At 39.7% G+C, this 22,948-nt stretch overlaps 1 long non-coding RNA gene across 2 annotated transcripts in view; it reads left to right on the top strand.

The window, feature by feature from the left end:
• LOC144600102 (uncharacterized) overlaps positions 1-22,948 on the top strand; it is a 183,915-nt gene that overhangs the window by 27,152 nt on the left and 133,815 nt on the right. Inside the window, exons 2-3 of one of the 2 annotated variants that reach the window (XR_013548081.1) lie at positions 608-677; positions 17,589-18,613. This is a non-coding gene — a long non-coding RNA (uncharacterized LOC144600102). Of the gene's footprint in view, positions 1-607; positions 678-17,588; positions 18,614-22,948 lie in introns of those variants that run through there. The other variant, XR_013548082.1, reaches the window with a different exon arrangement.

Here is a 22,948-nt window from a genome sequence, read left to right as displayed (position 1 = left end):
AAATGTAGCTGTTAAGAACCATTCATCATTAATGAAATGATGCTGATGATCCCAATTAAATATATTAAAAATATAAACTCTTAATTGTAATAAAACCATTTTCAGTTTCATTTCTGTTAGCATGCACATCACTGAAAATTGAGCTGCAGTAATCTTCGTTATTTATATATTTTATATTCTCGGCACCAATGATTCCCAGTGGTATGAACATTGACTTCAGATAGTTCCTCTGTCCCTCTCTTTCCCCTCCCCCTTCCCAGTTCTCCCACGAGTCTTCCTGTCTCCTACTACATCCTATCTTTGTCCCGCCCCCTCCCCTGACATCAGCTGAAGAAGGGTCTCGACCCGAAACGTCGCCCATTCCTTCTCTCCTGAGATGCTGCCTGACCCGCTAAGTTACTCCAGCATTTTGTGTCAACCAATGATGATGTAGCTATCACTGGCATACACTAATTATTCATACCTTTATTTGCAATATGCCCAAGCGGCACCTGTCATTGAATTTCAAAGATTTTGTCAGTACATGAGCTTTAAACATATCTACTTACAACATTCGCAATAAGATAAAAGCGGTACTGGCTCTGGTCAATGACTAATTTATTTACAGGGCCAACAAGAATTAATGTGAGGATAATTCGAAGCTGTCAGACTGAAAAAAAGACTGAAAAAGAAAAAAGGTGGGTGCAATTTACATACATTACTTTACGAAGTCAGATTGACAATGGGAATTCCTGCTGGGAGCCAGTATTCATGACCAATGTACCAGTTGTGCAATTCATACAGCTCGGGTTGGACAATGGCCTAGTTGCATCTATTCAAAAGGAGTCTGCAATAGGAAGATCTTGAACCAAAGCAACATGACTAGCAAATCTGTTGTTTGATTATCTTGGTTCTTACCACTGAAGGTTTATTGGTGGTTGGAAGAAAGAGGAAGGGCTTTGTACCCCGGGGCATGAAAAGTCTTTCCAAGTAACACTGACATTTGCAGAGAAGGGACACCTTATACGGTGATGACAGAATCTCCTCATGCAAACGATCAGGATCATTGACCCAGCAGCAACACCAAAATAAATGCACTAATCTCACCGGGGTTATCAAGGCAGGAGTCAACTGATTTATGGATCTATATCTCGGTTCTCGACTAATAGAACTCTTTAATTGATCTGTGCACAAACCTTCAAATCTGCAACAATTCCCACCCAGCTCCTGCCCCACTTTCTTGCACTCTCTTTTGTTGATTTTCACTGCACTGTTCCCACTTTTACTCCACCCACTTCCACTTCTCAGAACTACTAAAACACTTGTAACTGCACACCTCGGGCCTTCTTTGTAACATTTGCACTCTTCAACCGTGGCACCAGCTGTCAAATACCTCACAAAGCTACCACAAGTATGTTTCCTTCATTCTCACAGACGAGAGCAGGCACTGACTGGAAAATACTGTGAGCGCAGGAACTGTATTGCACCTCTATACTCAGCCAACACTTGTAAGCATCAAACATTTAAAGAACTGAAGTATGTTGCCAAAATGTTGGATTTCTACACTGTACAAGTGAATAGTTCAGAAACATCACATAGACTGACTCACCTAGATCCCACAGAATGTGACATGGTGTTCTTTATTAAAAGTAAGAACAATTTACTGTGCAGGTGATGGTATAACTCAAGCGACGGTACAAAGGCACCTCAACATTGCTGGATTAGCAGCCCTTCAAGCTGATGAGCGGTGGATTTGTTATTCCCATGCCACAGGATTTTGTTAAATCTTTCCTGATGCCTTTTCACTTCTATCACACACAATAAGTTAAGCATAACAAATGTAAGAGGCTTTCGGCACTAAAATCTAACGAGAAATGATTGAGGGGTCTGTGGCAATCTCACCCAAAACTGAGCTTTGGCCACACTTGGATTAGTTTCTCACACCTGCCATACCTCCTGAAATAAAGGCATCTGAGCGTTGTGTCCAATTTTAGATTTCCTGCCTAGTTAGCAGCAGCCTTCACAGATGTAAGTGGAAGAGAGTATTGATCACTGGGTGACAGCTGCCGCTGGGAAGACTGTGCTGTGGGAATACTCCTCTTCTCCTGACTTCAGCAGAAAGTTTTTAAAGGGAAAATAAATCACTAACAAGTGCTGTTTGGACTAAACACATCAATAGCGAGGATCCAATTTAGGCGAGGAGACTTAAAACAAGAATGAAAATATTTGGTCCTTTATTTGCCTGTATAAAAAGGTGAATACCTGCTTTTTTTAATCATCATCAGGTCACCTGGTGAAGGATTTAACTTTGTACCAGGTCAGTCGCAAAGTATTGCACTACATGGAAATATGCTGGGTCTCTAACAGCCATCATTTTCATGTTGCATACCCATTCAATGAAAGAAAGCTGAATCCAGTTTCTATCCCTTAGAGTCATAGTAAACGGAAACAGACCCTTTGGGCCAACTCATACATGCCGACTAAGATATATGTGTAAGCTAGTCAATCTACCTATGTTCAGCCCATATCACTCCGATCCTTTTCTATCCATGCACCTGTCCTTTTAAACATTGTAATTGTACCAACCTCTACAACAAGCATTGTCTCTTAAATCAATGCCGTCTAGTTTTAGCCTTCAGGAAAATTGAATGTTTTGAACATGGAGCTGCAAATGAAAAATGGCTTAAGGAGCACAAACAAATTTCAAATTCACTCAAACCCCACTAAAAACATGTGGACAAACAGGTTTATATATTATATGGATGGGGTCAGCAATATATCCATGCAGACCAAAATACCTCATCTCTCATCTACACTAGTCTTACCTGCTCGCGTTTAACCATATCCCTCTAAACCTTTCCTATCCATGTATCTGACCAAACGTCTTTAAAAATTATTTCAGTGGAATGATTTAAATTTTGTAAGTAATTATCGAAGAGATTATTTCTGGTGTGAAGAAAACAAAAATCCACCCAGCTGAAATAAAATTAAATGTCAATATTGAGAAATATGAAGAAAAAACTATCAGAAGCCCCATTATTGTCCTGTAAGGCCAAACATAAGGCCAGAGAATTAATCCAAACCCTGCATTTTCTTAACCTCTTTCAACAGGGCATTGGTTAACTGAACACTGTAAGTGACAAAACTTTGACAACATTCCTACTACTGTTTTTTGCCTCATGATACCTATCGGAAAGTGTCATGAGAATCAGATCCGTGTGCTATGTTCCTCTTAGTAAAATAATACCCCTTGCCTTGGCTCTGATGTAAAAAAATAACTGCAGTGTAAAATGTAAAAGTGTATCAAGTGCCTTAACGTAACCACAAAGAGCGAAGCCACCAAGAAACATATGGAGATCCCACAGGATTGCATGCATCCCAGTTACAGGGGAGCAAAGTTATCAGGTATAGAATAAGCATAAGTTTTCCCTTTGCATTAAACCTTTGTTCACCGATGTAGAAATATTTTACTGCTGCTTCTTCTAACCCACCCAAAAACTTTAAATATGTATTTAGCCTTTCCTGCGGCCGATGCTGACATCCCTTGCATCACAGATAGTTACAATTCAATCAGAGTCCATATAATTTAGGGTGGCACAGTGGCACAGCGGTAGTGTTACTGCCTCACAACGCCAGAGTCCCGGGTTCGATCCTGACTACGGGTGCCATCTGTACAGAGTTTATACATTCTCCCCATGGCCTGCAGGGTTTTCTCCGGGTTTCTTCCCACACTCCAAAGACGTGCAGGTCTGAAGGCTAATTGACTTGGTAAAATTGTAAATTGTCCCTAGTGTGTGTAAAGTGGTGTTAATGTATGGGGATCGTTGGTTGGCGAGGATTCGGTGGGCAGAAGGGCCTGTTTCCGCACAGTATCTCTACACTAAATTAAACTAAATCCCAAAATATAATTGATGAGTCCCACATTTGCCCAAGGTAGGTAATTTAGCGGAGACATAAACCTCACTGTTAACTTGGTGTCCAACACCTATACATGGGAAATGTGGTACAAAGTACACAACTGTCACTTTCCTCATATGTCTGCCTAGGTATAATTAAAATGGAGTCCAGTGTTTCCCCAACAATGTGTATGCCAGGCATTAACATTCTTTAAGATTTATACTCTTTAATTGCAATTGCTTTCCAGAACAAAATGATTGATTCAATAGTCAGATCTCCCAAAATATAATTAAAGGGTTTAACATAACATTTTTATTTAATTTACATTTTCACTTTTAGCATTTTGGTGTAGGGAACGTTGATAACAAATATTTCAAAAGTTATAGTTAAGCATATTGATTTAAAAAAAAATGCACAATTCAGTCAACACCTGCAAATAATACATACATTCAGCACCACAAAGCTACATGTCCTTTTAACATTGTTCTATTAATTTTGGTGGAGAATGCTCCCTCAGTAAAATCCAGAGGTTCATCATGGGCAACTTTGTTCTTTCCTCAAACACGAGAGTTATCTTTGACTTCTGCACACGATTTTGAATTGATGGATATTACTTGTGCAGAGGCTTGAATTGGGTTAGGATTTACAGGCACACTCGTTGGAGTGGAATATGTACCTTCCATGTAATTAGTTTCAGCAAAATAATTTTTTGGCATGTCCTTTTTATGATCCGGCATTTCTGTCACACTCACAGTTGTGCTGTTTGGACACGATGGGTTTTGTACTTCAGAGGACCCAGGACGTGGACTGGGATATGTCACAAGAGGTGTTGAGATTAAATCAGAATATTGCATTGTTGGTATAAATGAAGGCCTCAAGGCGTTTGGATATAAAACATGTGGGGAGAATGATGTTTGATAAAATCCACTGTATGTTTGCTGAGGTATTATCACCTCGACATAACAACCAGTTTCAGGATCCAACAGCATTTTGCGTGGAGATTGCATCGGTGCCTCAACGAAGTAATGCTTTCCTGTCTCAGGATCAATAAGCACTTTCTTGTGAGCTTCTGGATATTGGAAGCAAGGCAGCCGGGGACTGTCCATCAAGTGAGGTGATTGAGGCACTCGGTAACATTTGTCCACATGGTCTGGAGTTTGGCTGGTTGGCGTAAAATGAAGTAAGTGAGACTCTGCTTGATTTGGTACCTGAGAAGAGGCATAGAATGGATGCTGCAGGGAAGTATCAAACGAAAACATCTCCCCAAGGCACTGGTGAGGCAACGCCTGTTTATCAGGATCTAAAGTTTCCCAGTTTTGCTGGCGAGGACTAGTACTTGCTTTGTGAATTAAAGAATGAGGAGGAGCAGGCAATTGCTTGTGAGGAGATGCACGTGCCTTGCGTTCTTCATTAAGAAAGGAAAGATAATTTATTGGGGCTGATGTAAGAGATGGATCTTGCATGACAGCTTTGTTCATTGCTAGCATTTTCAATTCAAAGGATGGTTGCTGTTCTTGATCATGAGTTGCACTGTTGGATGATTTAACAACAGGATGATTAGATTTGATTGACCTCACATTCAAAGCTGTGAAGCATGAAGGAGTCCGTGAAGCCAGTGACTTATTAACTTCTGCATTCTGAATGGCAGCTGAAATTTCTAATTTATTATGAACATCCTGACCTTCAGTTTCTGGAAATGATGTATTTGCTGAAATTTTTATAGTCTTAGAACAATTGGATGACTCCACAGGAATAACATTGTTTGAAGTGGTTATATCTGGTACACTGATTTCATTTGGGATCTGGACCTTCAAAGATGAAAGTGGTTCATCTGCAGTTTTGATATTGCCAGACTCAGAGCACTCTTTAGAAGGATTTTGTTGTTCTTCCTCTGAAACCATCAAAATTGTATTGTTATCTTTGTTTGGTTGTAATTCACTTACGACTGTCAATCTGGCACTTTCTGTTCTTGGTAGCATTTCAACTTTATCAATGTTTTGGGGTACAATAAATTCAGTTACAAGATCATTGTTCTTAGTTTTAATAGCTTGTAATTTGATGTCTGCTTTGCGATTGAGCATCTTCTGACTTTCTATTCCATCATTGGTCCCTTCATCAAGATCATGTTTGACAGGTGATAATCTTATTTCCTTGGGATTTGAACTTGATTTAAATAAAACTTTTGCTCCATTTGGCAACCCACTTTGCACATCACTTACACTCTTATCATCATTGCTTTCTGAAGCCAGTTTACTCAGATTGTCTCCCTCAAGAGCTATCTGATCTTCAACATGATCATGTAACAATTTGTTTGCATCTTTCTTAGGAGCAGAATTTTCAATGAGTTCGCTCTGCTCTTTTAAATTGACTTGAATTCCTCTTTCCAGTTTAGATGTTTCACATAATTGTTCAGAGCCATTATTGTCTAATGTTGAATTTTCCAAGGTTTTGTTTTGATTTTCCAGTTTAAATTTAAGTTCTTTCTTGTATTTACTTTTTCTTGAAGGTGTTTGTGTTTCTTTGTCATTGGAAGATAATATCTTTAGACTTTCATTTTGATTTTCCAATCTATTGTTATTAGGATCATCTTTCCAGAGTGACATTCCAATGCTTTTGTTGCTTCTAGCAAAATTACAGAAGAGTCCATTACTGCTCTTCAACTTATCTTGATTATCACCTTGAGGGCTGCTTTTTCCAATTGACAGATCAAGCTGCTCATTATTGTAACCAAGAACCCCCAGTGGGTGATTCTGTATTTCTATTTTGGTACAAGTAGCCTTTTCATCTTCATGATTTTGTATTCGTTCTGGAATCTCTCGAAGTTCATCCTTGTATAGCTCCATTTGTACATCTTCTTTGTTTGAATTAGAATTTGTTAACGTTTCTTTGCCTTCTAGCTCATTTTCAATTTCTCGATCAGTTTGTTTTTCGGTCAATGCGTGGTTAGTATCATCAATTGTTGAACTGGACCTTGATGCGTGTGCACAGGGATTTTCCAGTCCTTCAATTAATTGATTTTGTTGGTTACTTTCTCCTGTTACCAAATCAGTAATTCTATTATTTAACATAAATTTGGCTGAACTGGCTTTCAGAGTTTCTTCTTCAAACTGGACTTTCATAGGTGATGATTTGGACTCTTTATTATTTGAATTTGTTTTGACATGCATTTTCCTTTCAGATGTTACTATATTTGGGAAAGCATTCAAAGGTTCAGCTACATTATTCTCATCGTCCTTTGTGGGGTAGTCTTGGTTACATACTCCTTTAGCAGAAGTTCCCTTGTTTTCTTGCTTTTCACATGGAATAGGCAATTTGAAGTCAGAAGAAAATAACCTTGATGTATCTGAACTTTCTGTGCTTATCAAATCTTTACTGTCAACTGTGACATAGCTGTTATCTTCTTTGGCTACTTTCCTACCTATTGACTGACATTGAATACATTTCGGTGACGAAACGCTGCCAACTATTGAGACCTTGCTCAGAGGTTCTGGAAGTAGTTGCTTTATAACGGATGGATTACAAACATCTTCTGGTGCATCACATTTACCTTTGGTCGCACAGAGTGTTAATCCACAGTTATTATTTTGAGCAAGTTTTTTCACATCCCTAACATAAGTAGGACACTTAGTTTTATTTTTGATGGATATGTTGTCTTTAATATTACAATGTGAAACTTTAGTTTTCTCCATGCCAGAGTTGAATTTAGGTGAAACAGGGAGTGTTTGATTGTTGAGGTCAAGATCAGAAGTGTTGGATTGTGGTGTGAGAGAATGTGTCTTCGGCATGCAGCATGAGATGATTCTTTGAACTTTTGGTTTTGGAGGGTTGTGTAGCATCTTTGACGATTTTAGTGCAAGAATATTCCTTGAAGCGTTGATTTTGTGTGAAGATTTACTTAACTGAATGTCACTTGTTTTATCTTCATACGATGGTAATTCCCATTGTATGCTACTGTCTGATTCTGGATTTTCTTCAGTATTTTGTGAACTCCCATTTTTATATTTACCTACTGAAGTGCATGAAGATGTTAGGTTCTTCTCTTCCCCAGATACATTGATGCTAGGATTATTAAACATTGAGCATGATTTTGGCCTATCCATTCCCAGAGTTCTTTCAGCACTCGCTTCATACTGGCTGTCCATATGTGTCTCTCTGTCATTCTCAAGTACATTGGTTCTGCAGGAATCAGGGGTGATTTTGTTTTGTCCACTGATAGTTCGACCATCTGCACACCTTAAAGAACTGTAACCGCACTTTTGATCCAAACCTTCATTTTCCTCTGTATTATCACCAGTTAATCCACAGCCATTCTTTCTCAAATTGTTCTGAACAACATTTTGAGAGCTATTGCATTCTGATTTTGAAGCAGAACTTTCATGGTGTATTTGTTGTTGAGAGACAATTGGAGAAAGAGCGAGATCTTTCTTTCTCACATTACGTGTGATTGGGAAGCGGGCAAACCTGTTGAATTCCTGCTCTGTCTTGAGATGTTGCTCATACAGCATTTTTTTTGATATCACATTTGATAAAAGGCTGGATGCAAATTTGTTTCGTGGTGTAGGCCCATCTATAGATGTTGTTCTTTGAGGTTGCTTATGAATTCTATTTTTATTTTTGGTATTTGTGCTTATTGCGTTTTCTATCTCAGGCGTCCTTTCAATGATTTCCAAACACTCTTCTTCATTCCCAGTTTCATCTCCAAGACCAACATAAGCATAGGAATTGATGGCACTACTTGATGTAAAGACTTTTAATTCACTTCTCTGTGGTCTCCTGAGTTCAATTTGACGTTTTGGGACAGTTCTGCTTGCTCTGACATCTTTGCCTTTCTCTTGAGATTCTACAGCTACATCGACACATTCAAACTGCATTCTGTCATATGGATCATCAAGAAACATGTTACTTTCTTCAGCTCCATTATATAAAGCAGAGGGTGCATAACTGGAATCCAGACCCCATTCCTCTGTTTCATCAGCTGTGCCCACAAATTCTGGCTCAAAGCAAACAGACGCACTCTTTGTATTGTGGCATTCCTCTGACAAAGCCGGTGAGAAATCAACGAAACCCCCAGAATTATAAATGTGGAGATAATTATCATTTGGACAGGACAAACTTCGAAAAGCCAGAGCAGTTAATTTTCGAACCTCGTAATCTGTCTCATCCAGCTCACTTGCAACACTAGATGATTCACTCATACTCTCAGCACATCTCCTTTTACTATTAGCATGTGAATTATTTTTTGCACTGTCTTCAAACTCATCTATTTGAGGCATTTCTTCAGGTTCATTTAAACTAGGATGTAGATAACAGCCTGGAGAAGCATGCATACTCACTTCAGCCTCCCGTTTTCTCGACAGCTGCACTCCATTACCTCTCTCTGCAGTTTTGCTATTTTGAGCTGTGATTGACGAATGAACCTGTTGGTCTCCATTTCCTTTACAGTTCTTTAGATTAGTGCCCAGCTCTGTTAGATCACATTCAGACGATTTGTTGACTTCTCCTTCAGCACTTGAATTGCTATGCGTAGTTAATAAAGAATCATTACTTACCACATCGCTACTGCAAGCATTCTTTTCTTCCTGAGGGCTAGATGTGATTTCATACCCAAAGGAATTCTTTTCATCAGCAGTTTTTACAGCTAATCCCACATCCATTTTGCAATGAGAGTTAACATCGGGCACATTTCTGCTATGTAACTGAAAGGGCTTTATATCACCATTTAATTCCCCCCCAGCATTTAGTTCAAGCAATTCCATCTTATGTTTACTCACAAATATTTGTTCTTGTTCTTCCCTGGAGCTAAACTGAGGTGGTGGTGAGCAATCATTTAAACTGGTCTCAATTTCAGAAGTGTTTAACCAGTCATCACTTTGTTCTTTCTGTGAAGCACCAAAACGCTGTGAAAAATCTTGACTTTCGTCTTGGTCAGAAGAAAGTTTTTCAAAGTCCTCGTATGGCCCACTACAATCACTAAGATTTTCTCCAATATCGGAGCCCGCAGCAGTATGGTAAGAACCAGATGAATCACAAAGACTATCATCACCCTTGAGAAACGATGGTGATTCAAATAATGTCTTTACTGTGGACTTGGTGGTGCCTGGTTCGAAAAGCTGATCATTGTTTATAGAATCAGAATCTGCAAGAATCGCAGAGGGACTAGTGTTTACTTGAAGTTGGCCATAATCCTCTGCCAAAACTTGATTACCGGTCTCTATACTCCCAAATGTGTTGTCTGAAATAAAATTTGAGTCTGCATTCGAGTTATTCGAGAGATTTTTGAACCATATTTCAGATACAAATTTGGCACCAACTTCAGGTTCATTTCTTTTGTTGTTTGCTTTGGGGGTTTTTTCAAAGAGAATTTTTTGATCGAAATAATTCATTTTAACCTTGTAGTCTGTGCAAAGAAGTTTTTCAATTATTATGCCTCTAAACGTATTTTAATAGACAATAATGCCAGTACAAAAAATAGATGATGTGTCAACTGTGATCCTGGATGTTGCCCGAGTTCTTCAATAATTCCTCCCACATACAAATTCTGAAAATAGAGTACAAATAATTAATATAAGAATGAAATACAGCAAACCCGCAAATAACATAAGATGTATGTATTTTATACAATGACACATATTTAAAAACAAATTGTAAGGAACTCTGGATATCTATGGTTTGGATATGGGACTTATATCACATGAAAAGTACCAAATTACAAATGGCAAAAAGATAATGTAATTTGCTTCAGCAATCAATTCTTATCCAAAAACCTGTTTAAAAACTCATAGCAGATTAACAACAGAGACCTGAAGTGGTACTAAATAAAATAAACCCTGGAACAATAACTATAATGCACCACAAGCAGATTCACTATGATAGTATAAGAAAATAACTGCAGATGCTGGTACAAATTGAAAGTATTTATTCACAAAGTGCTGGAGTAACTCAGCAGGTCGGGCAGCATCTCGGGAGAGAAGGAATGGGTGACGTTTCGGGTCGAGACCCTTCTTCAGATTCACTATGATAACACAAACAATACCTGCAAAATTGCAGTCACATCTAGCGGCCTACGATCACAAGGTATTTACCTCCAAAAATTCAAAAGTATCTCCTCTACAAGGTTTACACTAAATACTAATCAAACTTTCAGCTTTTCTGGAGCAGAAAAAAACAAACTGCTGGATGAACTCAGCAAATCAGGCTTCTCAGCTCATCTGCATCTCCATTTCCTTCCTACGCTTCTCAGCTTTTCTGCTTACTCTTAATGTCTTACTCTTAATGCTCTTCTAGGCAATGTCTCTTAATGTCTTACTCTGTCTTACTCTTAATGCTCTTCTAGGCAAGGCTGTCTGAGGTGACCTTTAAATTATTCAAGAGCTTGTAACGTTTTAGAGCATTCCTCCAGTCCTGGATAGTTCCAATGTACGTAGTGCTATCTATGTATTTCTAAAACTCTCATCTTGTATGTATGTATCTATGTACGTTCCCGAAATACAGCCAAAACAGTACACGATAGCGCAACAATTTTAGGGCCACCTTACTCACCATTCGCCTGCGGTGTGCAGTTTCAAGTTTCATTATATTTTAAAAGTAATTAACTTTATAAACTTTAATAAACTTTATACTGTGAATGGGACAAGTCATTTTGATCTAATATTTCCGTGTTCAGCATCACAACGGGTCATTTTGACGTCACAATGGGGACCTAACGGGTCATATATGGGATCGCCATTTTGAGATCGCCATTTTGATCTAATACGGCATCACAACTGGGGAGGGTTGCCGGGCCTGGCGGCAGCGCACCGGTGCAGCAGCGCCGGGAGGACTGGCGCCCGTCCCGGTGTGCCCTGCACCTGACCTTCCTCCCATGGCGCAGCACGGCAGCAGAGAGGTCAAAGAAGATGGCCGCCGGCAGGACGAACATGGGAGAAGCGCCTTGCGGCCGCTCTCCTGCTGCTAGCCATCACGATGGCAGCCTGGGGCCAGGGTGAGTGGCTCCCTCTCCCCGTTCCTCTTCCCTCTCACCTGCCCCTGGCCACGGGGGAAATTCCCTGGCTGCCACAGCCTCGGATATACCCTGGGATCTTCCTATGCGCTTTTGGAGCAGGGGAGCGGAGGGTGTTAGACTAATGCAGGAGAGGTTTGGACCCAACGGGTCCATGGGTCATCTAGTATCACATAAGAATGAACATCACTGAAAACGGGTCTTGACCCGATACGTCACCCATTCCTTCCATCCAGAGATGCCGTCTGTCCCGCTTAATTACTCCAGCATTTTGCGTCTATCTTTGGTGTAAATCAGCATCTGCAATTCCTTCCCACGCAAAAACAAGTCATTTTGTCCAAATGGTCTGTACACATTAGCTAGCTTGCACATCATCCAACACAATTAGCAGATCTTTATTATCGTTTCCCCGTCATGCAATCGTTCAAGCAACCACCAATCAAGCAGAACTGTACAACATACATTAGGATCACATACACAACGGTGAATATTTGTCAAACACCAAATTATCCTGTTTTCCAAGTGATCCCAAAATGAGTGGATTGGATCACAGTGCTTCCAATCTGCTACCCTATTCATGAATGATGGTGAACAACTCAACAGGAAGAGAACCTGCAAGAACATGTTCACCAATGATGTTGAGATGCATTTCAGCATCCTCTGAGGGCACTGTAGAAGCTGGTCCTCAGCTAATTCCATGCACTCCTCATTACACCGAGAAATGGCTGAGGGCATTGGACACAGCAAGGACAATGGGACCTGTAAGTCCAGCTGTCTTATTGAAAACATGTCTTAAAATTAGCTCTGCTTAAATTCAAACAATTCCAGGCAATGATCTCATTGAAATATTCAACATTATTTCAGATCTTAACAAGGTTTGTGTTTCCCCTGACTGGTGTATGTCATATCTGAGTCACTGTTCGCACGTTCTTCCTGTCACCACTGTGCTGCCCACAGCTGATAGAGCCGCAGCCTCACAGCGCTAGAGACCCGGGTTTAACCCTGAACTCGGAAGCGGTCTGTGTGTGGAGTTTGCACGTTCTTCCTGTCACCACGTGGGTTTCCTCTGGATACTCTGCTTTCCTCCCACGTCACAAAGACGTGCGGGGTTGTAGGTTAATTGGCTCCAAGAAGATAGGGAGTGGATGCAAAAGTGGGATAACATAGAATTGGCCTGAACAGGTGATCAGTGTAGACTCAGTGGGCTAAAGGGATGGACAGACGGACGATCAGACAGACAGACAGACGGACGGACAGACAGACAGACAGACAGACAGACAAATGGACCGACAGACCGCCAGGCAGGCATGGTGCGTAAATCTAAGTGAGGAAGGGTGGTGTCAGGTGGGGAAGGGAGGTGGAGATAACAACAGAGGCTGAGAAGAAGTTTCTTCATTCAGAGGGTTGTGAATCTTTGGAATTCACAGCATAAGAGTATATTCAATATAATACAATACAATATATCTTTATTGTCATTGTACAGGGGTACAACGAGATTGGGAAATTCAACGAGATTCAAGACTGAGGTCAATAGACTATTGACAATATTTTTATTAAGGAAATCAAGGGGTATACAGTTAATGCAAGAAAGTATTACTTCAGTATTAGTTCAGTAAAAAAGCAGCCACAATCTTAATAAAAGATCAAGCAAACACAAGGATCTGAATGAACTACTCCTATTCTTAGGTCTTAATACAGTTAAAAGACGAAGACAATTGGACTTTATTGCCTTCCATCACAGGGAGGAACGTGGGGAATCTGCTGTGGTGGATGTTTATGTTAATTTTTATGTAGTTGCGTGTCTTGTTGCTTTTTTAAATTATGGCTGCATGGTAATTCAAATTTCACTATACCTCAATTGGTACATGTGACAATAAACTGACCTTGAGTTACAACCTGGACATCCACCTGACAGTATGAAAGGTTGCCCAGGTATATCCTATCTGCAGAAATGACCAGTTCAATCAGGGTAATTACTATTGTGTAGGAAGGGACAGCAGATACTGGTTTAAACCAAAGATAGACACAAAATGTTGGAGTAACTCAGCGGGTCAGACAGCATCTCTGGAGAAAAGGAATAGATAACATTTCATGTCGAGACCCTTCTGCAGATTGAAGGGACTCGACCCGAAACGTCGCCTTTTCCTTTTCTCCAGAGATACTATCTGACCCGCTGAGTTACTCCAGGGTAATTACTCTTATTACTCTATTCTAATCATCACCAAATAAGTTGATGATGACAGAGCTATGAAATAGCAATTCATCATGAATATTTTGATCATTGCAAGTTTTGCCAGGGTCATTTAATTAACAAAGCAGGTAAATTCCATCAAGACAGCATTTTACAAACAATGGCATCAAGAGCCCCTGATAAAAAATAAGTCACTAATAAACAAAAGGAAAATGTCTCTGCCAGCTATAATCGTGTCGTGCAGAATGAAAGATGGATGAGCCTGTCAGAAATCAATCATCTCGGCTCCAGATATAGTTTTAAGAGTTTCTTTGTGCAGACTCCAAGGCTGAACATCCTCTGCTGCGTTTTTAATTACCTTCACTCCATCAAAAGATCAGTAGCGATGTTTGCCATTGTTCAATATTGTTCAAAAACTAAATAGCCTTGGCTTGCATGCAGTTATACTTAAGCAGTGTTGCGGCATAGATGGGAAAGTTTTAATTAACATTTGCACCACCTAAATGTCAGACCATGACCAGCTGCAATGGGAGAGAATTGATCTTGACATTCAATGGTATTAATGCCATCCCACTGTCAACATCCAAAATAGTTCATAACAACCAGAAACTGGAACAGCCACATAATTACTCCAAGAATGGTTCAGAGTGTGGATATCCTGTGACATGTGATGGTCCTCCAATTGACCCAAAGCCTTTCCATCATCTTTAAGTCACACGTCAGTGTGTGATGAAGTGCCTCCCATTTGTCTAAGTGATTAAGCAGCTCACATGTTCATCTTGTTCAAAGCAACCTTTCTGATTGACAACCCATCCATAACACTAAATATCAATTCCATCCATCACTGCGTTGCTGCTGTTTATATTATTTACAACAATCCACAGTGATTTGATGGCATCCCCAAACCTATGATAACTGCTAACTGGAGAAACAAGGAGAGCACGTGAATGGGAAGATCAGCAGCAGTTCCCAGCAGATCACACTTAACCTGGCGTAACTAACCCAATGGCATTCTATCCATCAGATGTACTGTGGTAACTCTAGAAGATGGCGTGCCACCATCTTCTCAACTGCATTTAGTGATCAGGAATAAATGTAGGCCCTGCCAACAATGCCCACATCCATTTATATATGAATATCAAAATATGCTACTGTCAACTAAGGATTTCTTTCATGCCACTCATGTGTGAAGTCCTTTAAAAATGTGAATATATGTTCAGCTCTAGGTTAGAAATAAAATTTGTGCTCTGTGGCATATATTGAAGTTCAGGTTCAGAGAAGACTAACAATATGGCTGCCTCTCAACTGTCCTCTGAAATGGCTAAGCAAGCTGCGTAATCCTACTGTACAATGCCCAAGAAATAGCATGCCAGTGACATGCCTATTTTGTGAATGAATGAAAGAAAAACATCTTAAAAAAAGAGAGACACTTGAAGCCTACTCAGTTGAAGGTATTCATAGGATCATAAGATCATAAGTGATAGTAGAAATAGGCCATTTGGCCCATCAAGCACCATTCAAGCATGTCTGATCTATCTCTCCTTCCTAACCATCCTAACCCCATTCTTCTGCCTTCTCCCCATAACCTCTGACACCCGTACTAATCCAGAATTCATCTGTCTCTGCCTTAAATATATCCACTGACTTTGACTCCACAGCCTGCTGTGGCAAAGAATTCCACAGATTCACCACGCTCTGACTAAAGAGATTTCTCCTCATCTCCTTCCTAAACGAATGCCCTTTAATTCTGACCTCTAGTCCTGGACTCTCCCACTAATGGAAACATCCTCTCCACATCCACTCTGTCCAAACCTTTCACTATTCTGTACGTTTCAATGAGGTCCCCCCTCATTCTTTTAAACTCCAGCGAATATAGGCCCAGTGCCGTCAAACACTCATCATATGTCAACCTATTCATTCCTGGGATCATTCTTGTAAACCTCCTCAGGACCCTCTCCAGAGCCAGCACATCCTTCCTCAGATATGGTGCCCAAAGTTGCTCACATTCCCAACTTTCAAAGAAAATTTGCAAGCACAAGAGATTCAAAAAGAAGGGGACAATTATAAGATTGTTGGGCATGAGATTGCAAAGGTACAATTTGATTAGGGTGATATTTTTAAGAATGGTGTACTGATGGGTTATTGGCATCTAGGGCAAGTTCTCATTTGGCTGACCTACACTTTACACAGACATCGATGGTTTACCACCATCTATTCTCCTCAGTTACAATGAGTGCAGGGTAGGTTCGGATAATATTTTTAAAATTAATAATAATAGAGATTCAGGTCGAGAGAATTATACTTGAATTGAAATGGTTTACCCAGAGTATTCTTTTGTTCTAAGGCCAATAGACAATCGAACGTCAATAAAAGGAAAATAATATCAAAGTTGCTGATGATGAAATATAAACTGTTTGATTAAAAATGGGAATGCAAAAAAAACACATTCTCCCATTCCAGTGTAGGAACTTCCACAGAGATCCCAAAGCAGATTGGCTTTGTTGGATGCATTTATCCACATCTTAGTTATCCACAGATAGCACAGGATATCAATATCGCTATTGATTTGCAGATATCTCGACATGTGGATTTGTACAGATCTCAGTGCTATAGTTTAGTTTAGTTTAGAGATACAGCGCAGAAACAGGCCCGTCGGCCCAGGGAGTCCGCACCGACCAGCAATCCCCAGCGATCCCCGCACATTAACACTATCCTACACGCACTAGGGCCAATTTACAATTATACCAAGCATACAAACCCAAGCCAATTAACTTACAAAACCTGTACGTCTTTGGAGTGTGGGAGGAAACCCAAGTTCTCGGAGAAAACCCACGCAGGTCACGGGGAGAACGTACAAACTTTGTACAGACGTACAGACAGCACCCGTAGTCGGGATTGAACCCGGGTCTCCGGCACTGCAAGCGTTGTAAGGCAGCAACTCTACCACTGCGCCACCGTGCAGCCTGTGTTTCACCATAAGCAATGGGGCCTAATGCAAAAAGCCCTTTGCAGACTCTCAAATTAGAGAGCAATGAACAATAGTGTATTAAAACCTTGTCTGGTTTGTATTATGTATCACATAAATTACATCTGATGAGCTTGGAATTCTCCTTTTTGTGATCCAATTATTTTAAAATTTGAATAATCGTAGAACGCAGAAGAACCATTCTAAAGATAATTTTTCAATGTCGGGATTAATTTAATATTATTTTCCATATTTTGTCTTACCAACTGTTCAGAAATACAAAATCTATCTATAATAAGTGAACATTGTCATCAACAGTATGCTTCTCTTTGGCTAATGTACACAAACATAAGTGATCTTGCAATGGAGAAATTAACATGATGTACGATATATAAGATCATTGTGACAGTACGAAGCTCAATATTAACATTCAAATCTAAAATTTGAATACCAGTGAGCATTTTAGTTAGTTAGTGATTTGTGTTCTGATACCTTATTTTAAATATTGTATTCCACATGTGTTACTAATGCCATTATCTTTTCCTTTGTTAATCAAGAGTGAAATAGGAAACATTCATTGGATTTCATTGTTCCACCATGATTAAAAAATGAAATTACTTTTGAAATCTCTAATGAAGTGGATAAAGAAGTAAGTTATTACCTGCTGCTTAACAACAGTCATCTTCAAAAGTGAATGAGGAAGCTGGGCATGTGCAATCTCGACTGATGAAAACAAGAAACATTTTCACTTTTCCACAAGAAGCTCCTTGGTCTAATCAGAGGAGTCGATGTGTCAGCAGCCATTTACTTTCAGACTGAAGCCGTCACAAGCCCAGCAGGGCAGACGCTCCATGTTATAATTTTAGGAGAGGAATCATACCAATGCCTGAATTCCAGCCAAGACAACTGCACATGCATTCAGTACTTAACTCGTATTTCATGGAGGCTTGAAAATCTGTGTCTGGAATCAAAACACTGTTGCTCATGATTGATCAGTTATTCTGGTGCATATTTAAATAGTTGACATCTATTTATATAAATTGTCAAATATTGTCAAAGCTTCCACTGTATTCTTGTGACAAATTTCAAATTCATATTAAGATAAAAAGCCATTTACAGCACCGATAATTCACATCAAGTTGGCACATTTTTCTTTTGATTTTACTCTCAACGGAGTTTTCTTTTCCTGTGGGATGCTAAAAGATATAGTTAGTAGCAAGTGTCAAACCCACGCACAGGCAACAGAAGATGCACTTTCTGCTGGTTTCATCATGTCACAAGCTAAATTTACCCTCAGCTAAAATAATAACCTTGAGCAAATCCTGCTTTGTAAAATTTTGTAAAAAACCTTTATTGTCACTACACAAAGTACAGCGAAATTAAAGCAGTCCAGATGATGCAATCACACACAGCAGACAGTACAACGGATAAACCTTTATCCATAACAAGCTAAACCTAATCTACTGAATTAAACAAACTGACCTCTAATACAATATAGACAAAACAATTACAATACGGTCGAGGCAGTGTACAGTGCAATCAAGACAGCAAGTTATTGCACAGCAATGAGAGCTAACATATTGCAAGTGCCGTTTAAAAAAATATAAAATAAAAAAATTAAAATAAATAAATAAATAAATAAATAAATAAAAGAAATAATGTAATTAAATATAAGGTGCGGTCGGTTGTAACATGTAATAAGTTTAGCAAATGTTAACAATATAAGTGCAGTAGAATGTAAACTTGTATTAAATTGAGGCTTATGTTTTCTGACAAGTAACTGACAGTGTTCCGATCAGTTCCGTTCCTTCCCTTCAGTTTTATGTGAGTGTCTGGCAGTGTTCAGCTCACGTATGACACTGGGGTAGAAACTGTTCTTGAGTCTATTAGTCCGTGATGTAATGGACCTGAACCGTCTACCAGAGGGCAGCAGTTGGAGCAGCTGATGCAAACTTAAAGTGAGCAATGCAAACATTACCATTCGGCTGGATGTGGTCAGTCCAGCTTTTTTCCCCATTAACAAACATTAACTGTAATATCAAACACACTGATTTTCAACAATTTATTCCACTTATAGTTTTTTTGTAAGTCTCATAAGGAAGTATTAGGTGCTTTGCAATTGGTTGCACCAAAGTTTAGAAGGATGAGGGGAGACCTCATTGAAACTTACCGAATAGTGAAAGGCCTGGAATAGAGTGGATGCGGAGAGGATGTTTCCACTAGTGGGAGAATCTAGGACCAGAGGGCATGGCCTCAAAATAATAGGATGCACCTTTAGAAAAGTGAGGAGGAATTTCTTTACTCAGTGTAGTGAATCTGTGGAATTCATTGCCACAGACGGCTTTGGAGGTCAAGTCATGGGGTATTTTTAAAGTGGAGATTGAGATTCTTGATTAGTAAGCATGTGAAATGTTATGGAGAGAAGGCAAAGTGTATAGAAATGCTGAAGTAATATATACGAGTCGCCAGGATTTGGAGCGATTTTCACAGACAAAGTTGCTTTAAGTGCAGCTGGCCATAAAGGCCTGTTGTCCTGACAGCGTTTCAGGATCAGCCTGGCCAGTGTCCTCCTCCTCCACTGCTCTGCACCACTGCAGCCCATGTCTGGTATGCGCGCTCAGTCTCTCAGACCAGCGCCTGATTCAATCGACACCCAGGCCGTGCAACGACTCCGGCCTTGTTCCGGATCCTCATTTTGGCCAGTGAACTGTCCATGGTGACTGGATCCCAAAGTTCAAGGGATCCCAAAGTTCAAAGTTCAAAGTGCAACTCGCAGCCGACCTTGAGGGCACTGCAGATAAGATCCCGATCTTGCACTAAACCTTATTCCCTTTATCCTGTATCTGCACACTGTGGACAACTTGATTGTTATCATGTATAGTCTTTCCACTGACTGGAGAGCGCACAACAGTAAAGCTTTTCACTGTACCTTGGAACACGTGACAATAAACTAAACTAAACATGGTTTATATCATTTTTCTGTTATCATTGTATATTAAAGCTGCCAATTTTAACATCAGATGTCATATTTCAATTCTCTTCCCATCTTGGCATGGACAATTATGGTATCAATTCTCCCTTGAACTTTGGGATCCAGTCACCATGGATCTATCCGTCTTTGGCCAAGTCTGGGTCTTAGGTCTGGCTCGAGCTAAGGCGAGGTCTAAATCAGTAGAAAAACATAATTTATGTTTTTGATATGATATTGGTGTTGCTTAAATTCAGATTTTGGCCTTGAAATTGGTACAATCTTGCTTCCAAGTTAGAACATTGAGAACTTGTCCCACTATTGAGACTTGAACATGTAATGGGAATACTTCACTGCGATATTATCTCAGTCTGCCAGTGCCAGATATGCCATCGTCTGAATGAGGCATGAAGTCAGCATCCCATCCGTGTTCTCAGCACATATAAAACCTCATGAAATTATTCAAAAGTGTCATTCCTTGAGTCCTTGTCAATATTTATTTCTTCGGTAAATTTGTAATAGTCCATCTCAGTATTAATCCAGTATTAATTTAGACAAATTAGAACTTTCTGTGCATGGGGATTGGTTGCCTTTTTCCATACTGTAGCTCAGACTTTAAGGAATATTTTTTTTTTTAAACATTTAGATGGGCAAATAAAAGTGATATTTCTTTACTTTTGGTCTTCGAAAACTTTCTTCAGCCAAAATTAGAAAAATAAATAAGCACTGCTGGCCAAGGATAACTTCTGGCTGCAAGAATTGTTTATTATCTCCACTCATCTAGTTAGTATCCTGATGTCCAACAACAGGGCTTTAGAACACAAATTTCAGATGATATAATTATTTTAGAAACCAATTGTGAAAAATATGAATAATACAAATATTCATTGCAAAAACTAAACGCACAGTAAGGTAGGCATTTTACATGGCCCAATTCTGTTTCCTCATTCTCCAACAAGGTCACAACCTAAAAGAATGCTAATCTTTCAGGAGTGAAGCTCAGAAACAATTTCAAACACGGATACTTAAAAATATCACAATTTCCCCATGAAAGTTGTCTCTTGTCAGCAAGAGTGTGCAATCCGATTTACTATAAATCTAAAAATGAACCCATCCCACTTCTCTTTCAATTCTTCCAATTACCAGCACACTTTCTAATGAACACATTTTAATGCATTCTACAGTGTTCTATATTATTTTGAACTCCTTTGTTAAGTTTCATCTTTTCATGCAACCAAAGAAAAAGTCTCAGTCACTCTAATCTCTCCCATAACTCCATTATTCTTAGCGTTATTCCAGTAAAGTGCCTTCATATCTCCTCAAAGGGCTGGATAACCTTTCTGTGCAGTGCCTGAAATTGGACACAATACTCCAGTTGTGCTCTGATTAATGATTTATTAAGGTTTAGCATAACTTCTTTGCTTAGCAATGCTGTCCCTCTATTTATAGAGCTGAAGATCCCACATGATCATCTGAAGAACATGGCCTTCAATTTGTCTCTCCTTAAACTATTCAGTTCATTGGTACAAATATATAATTGTACAGCTTGAGGTTTTTCAGCTAACTAAAGAAAAAAATCTTTAGTTCGATTTTTAAATCCATAACATACTCGACTCATGTACATACATCAGCAGGACTGATATTGAGTTTTTGTGGCCCAAATTTTTTTTTTCTCCCTCCTGCTGTATTGTACAAAGTTAAGTTTAGATTTTACTTTGTCCTGAAGTGCCCCTTTTCTACTGAGATTTATGAGTCGTCATTAAATACACGTGGGGTGCCAGCAGACTGGAAGGTGGCAAATGTTGTGTCTCTATTCACGAAGGGCTGCAGGGAAAAGGCTGAGAACTACAGGCCAGTGAGCCTAACTTCTGTGATTGGAAAGTTAGAGTATTCTGATGGATAAGATATCCATGCATTTCGATGGGCAAGGGCTGATTATGGATAGTCAGCATGGTTTTGTAAGTGGGAGTTCATGTCTCACAAATCGGACTGAGATTTATGAAGATGTGACCATAAGGTTGATGAGGGCAGAGCTGTAGATGTTGTAGATATGGATTTCAGCATGGCATTCAACAGGGTTCCACATGGTAGGCTGCTCTGGAAGGTTAGAGCACATGGGATCCAAGGAGAGATAGCTGAATGGAAAGAAAATTGGCATAATAAGGAAACAGAGGGTGATGGTGAAAGGTTGCTTTTCAGACTAGAGGCCTGTGATTAGTGGTGTGCCTCAGGGTTCAGTGCTGGGCCCATTGCTATTTGTCATCTATATGAATAATTTAAATGAGAACGTACATGGCATGATTAACAAGCTTGCAGATGACACAAAAGTGGGTGGTATTGGAGAGTGAAGATGGTTGTAAAAAATTGCAGCATGATCTAGATCGGTTGGCCAGGTGGGTTGAGGAATGGTTCATGGAATTTAACACAAAGAAATGCTAGGTGTCGCATTTTGGGAAACCTAACATGGGCAGGATCTATAGTGAATGTAGGGGCTCTGGGAAATGTTGTAGAGCAGAGGGATCTAGGAGAAAGATGTTGTCAAGCTGGAAAGGGTGCAGAGAAGATTTACGAGGATGTTGCCAGGACCCGAGGGCCTGAGTTAATAGGAGAGGATAAGCAGGCTAGGACTCTATTCCTTGCAGCACAGGAGGATAGGTGATTTTACAGAGGTGGACAAAATCTTGAGAGGAATAGAATGGGTATACGCAAGGAGTCTCATGCCCAGAGTAGGGGGATTGAGAACAAGAGGACATCAATTTAAGGTGAGGAGGAAAAATGTAATAGGAACCCGAGGGGTAACTTTTTTTTTACACAAAAAGTGGTGGGTGTATGGAACAAGCTGCCGGAGGAGGTAGTTGAGGCAAGTACTATTGCAACGTTAAAGGAACATGTAGGCCAATACATGGATAGCATAGGTTTAGAGGGATATGGGCCAAATGCAGGCAGGTG

The sequence above is a fragment of the Rhinoraja longicauda genome, chromosome 14, assembly GCF_053455715.1.
Source record: "Rhinoraja longicauda isolate Sanriku21f chromosome 14, sRhiLon1.1, whole genome shotgun sequence".
In the NCBI taxonomy this organism is placed as follows: domain Eukaryota; kingdom Metazoa; phylum Chordata; class Chondrichthyes; order Rajiformes; family Arhynchobatidae; genus Rhinoraja; species Rhinoraja longicauda.
Note: the sequence above shows the minus strand (reverse complement) of the source record. Positions and strands in the feature narration are given on the sequence as shown.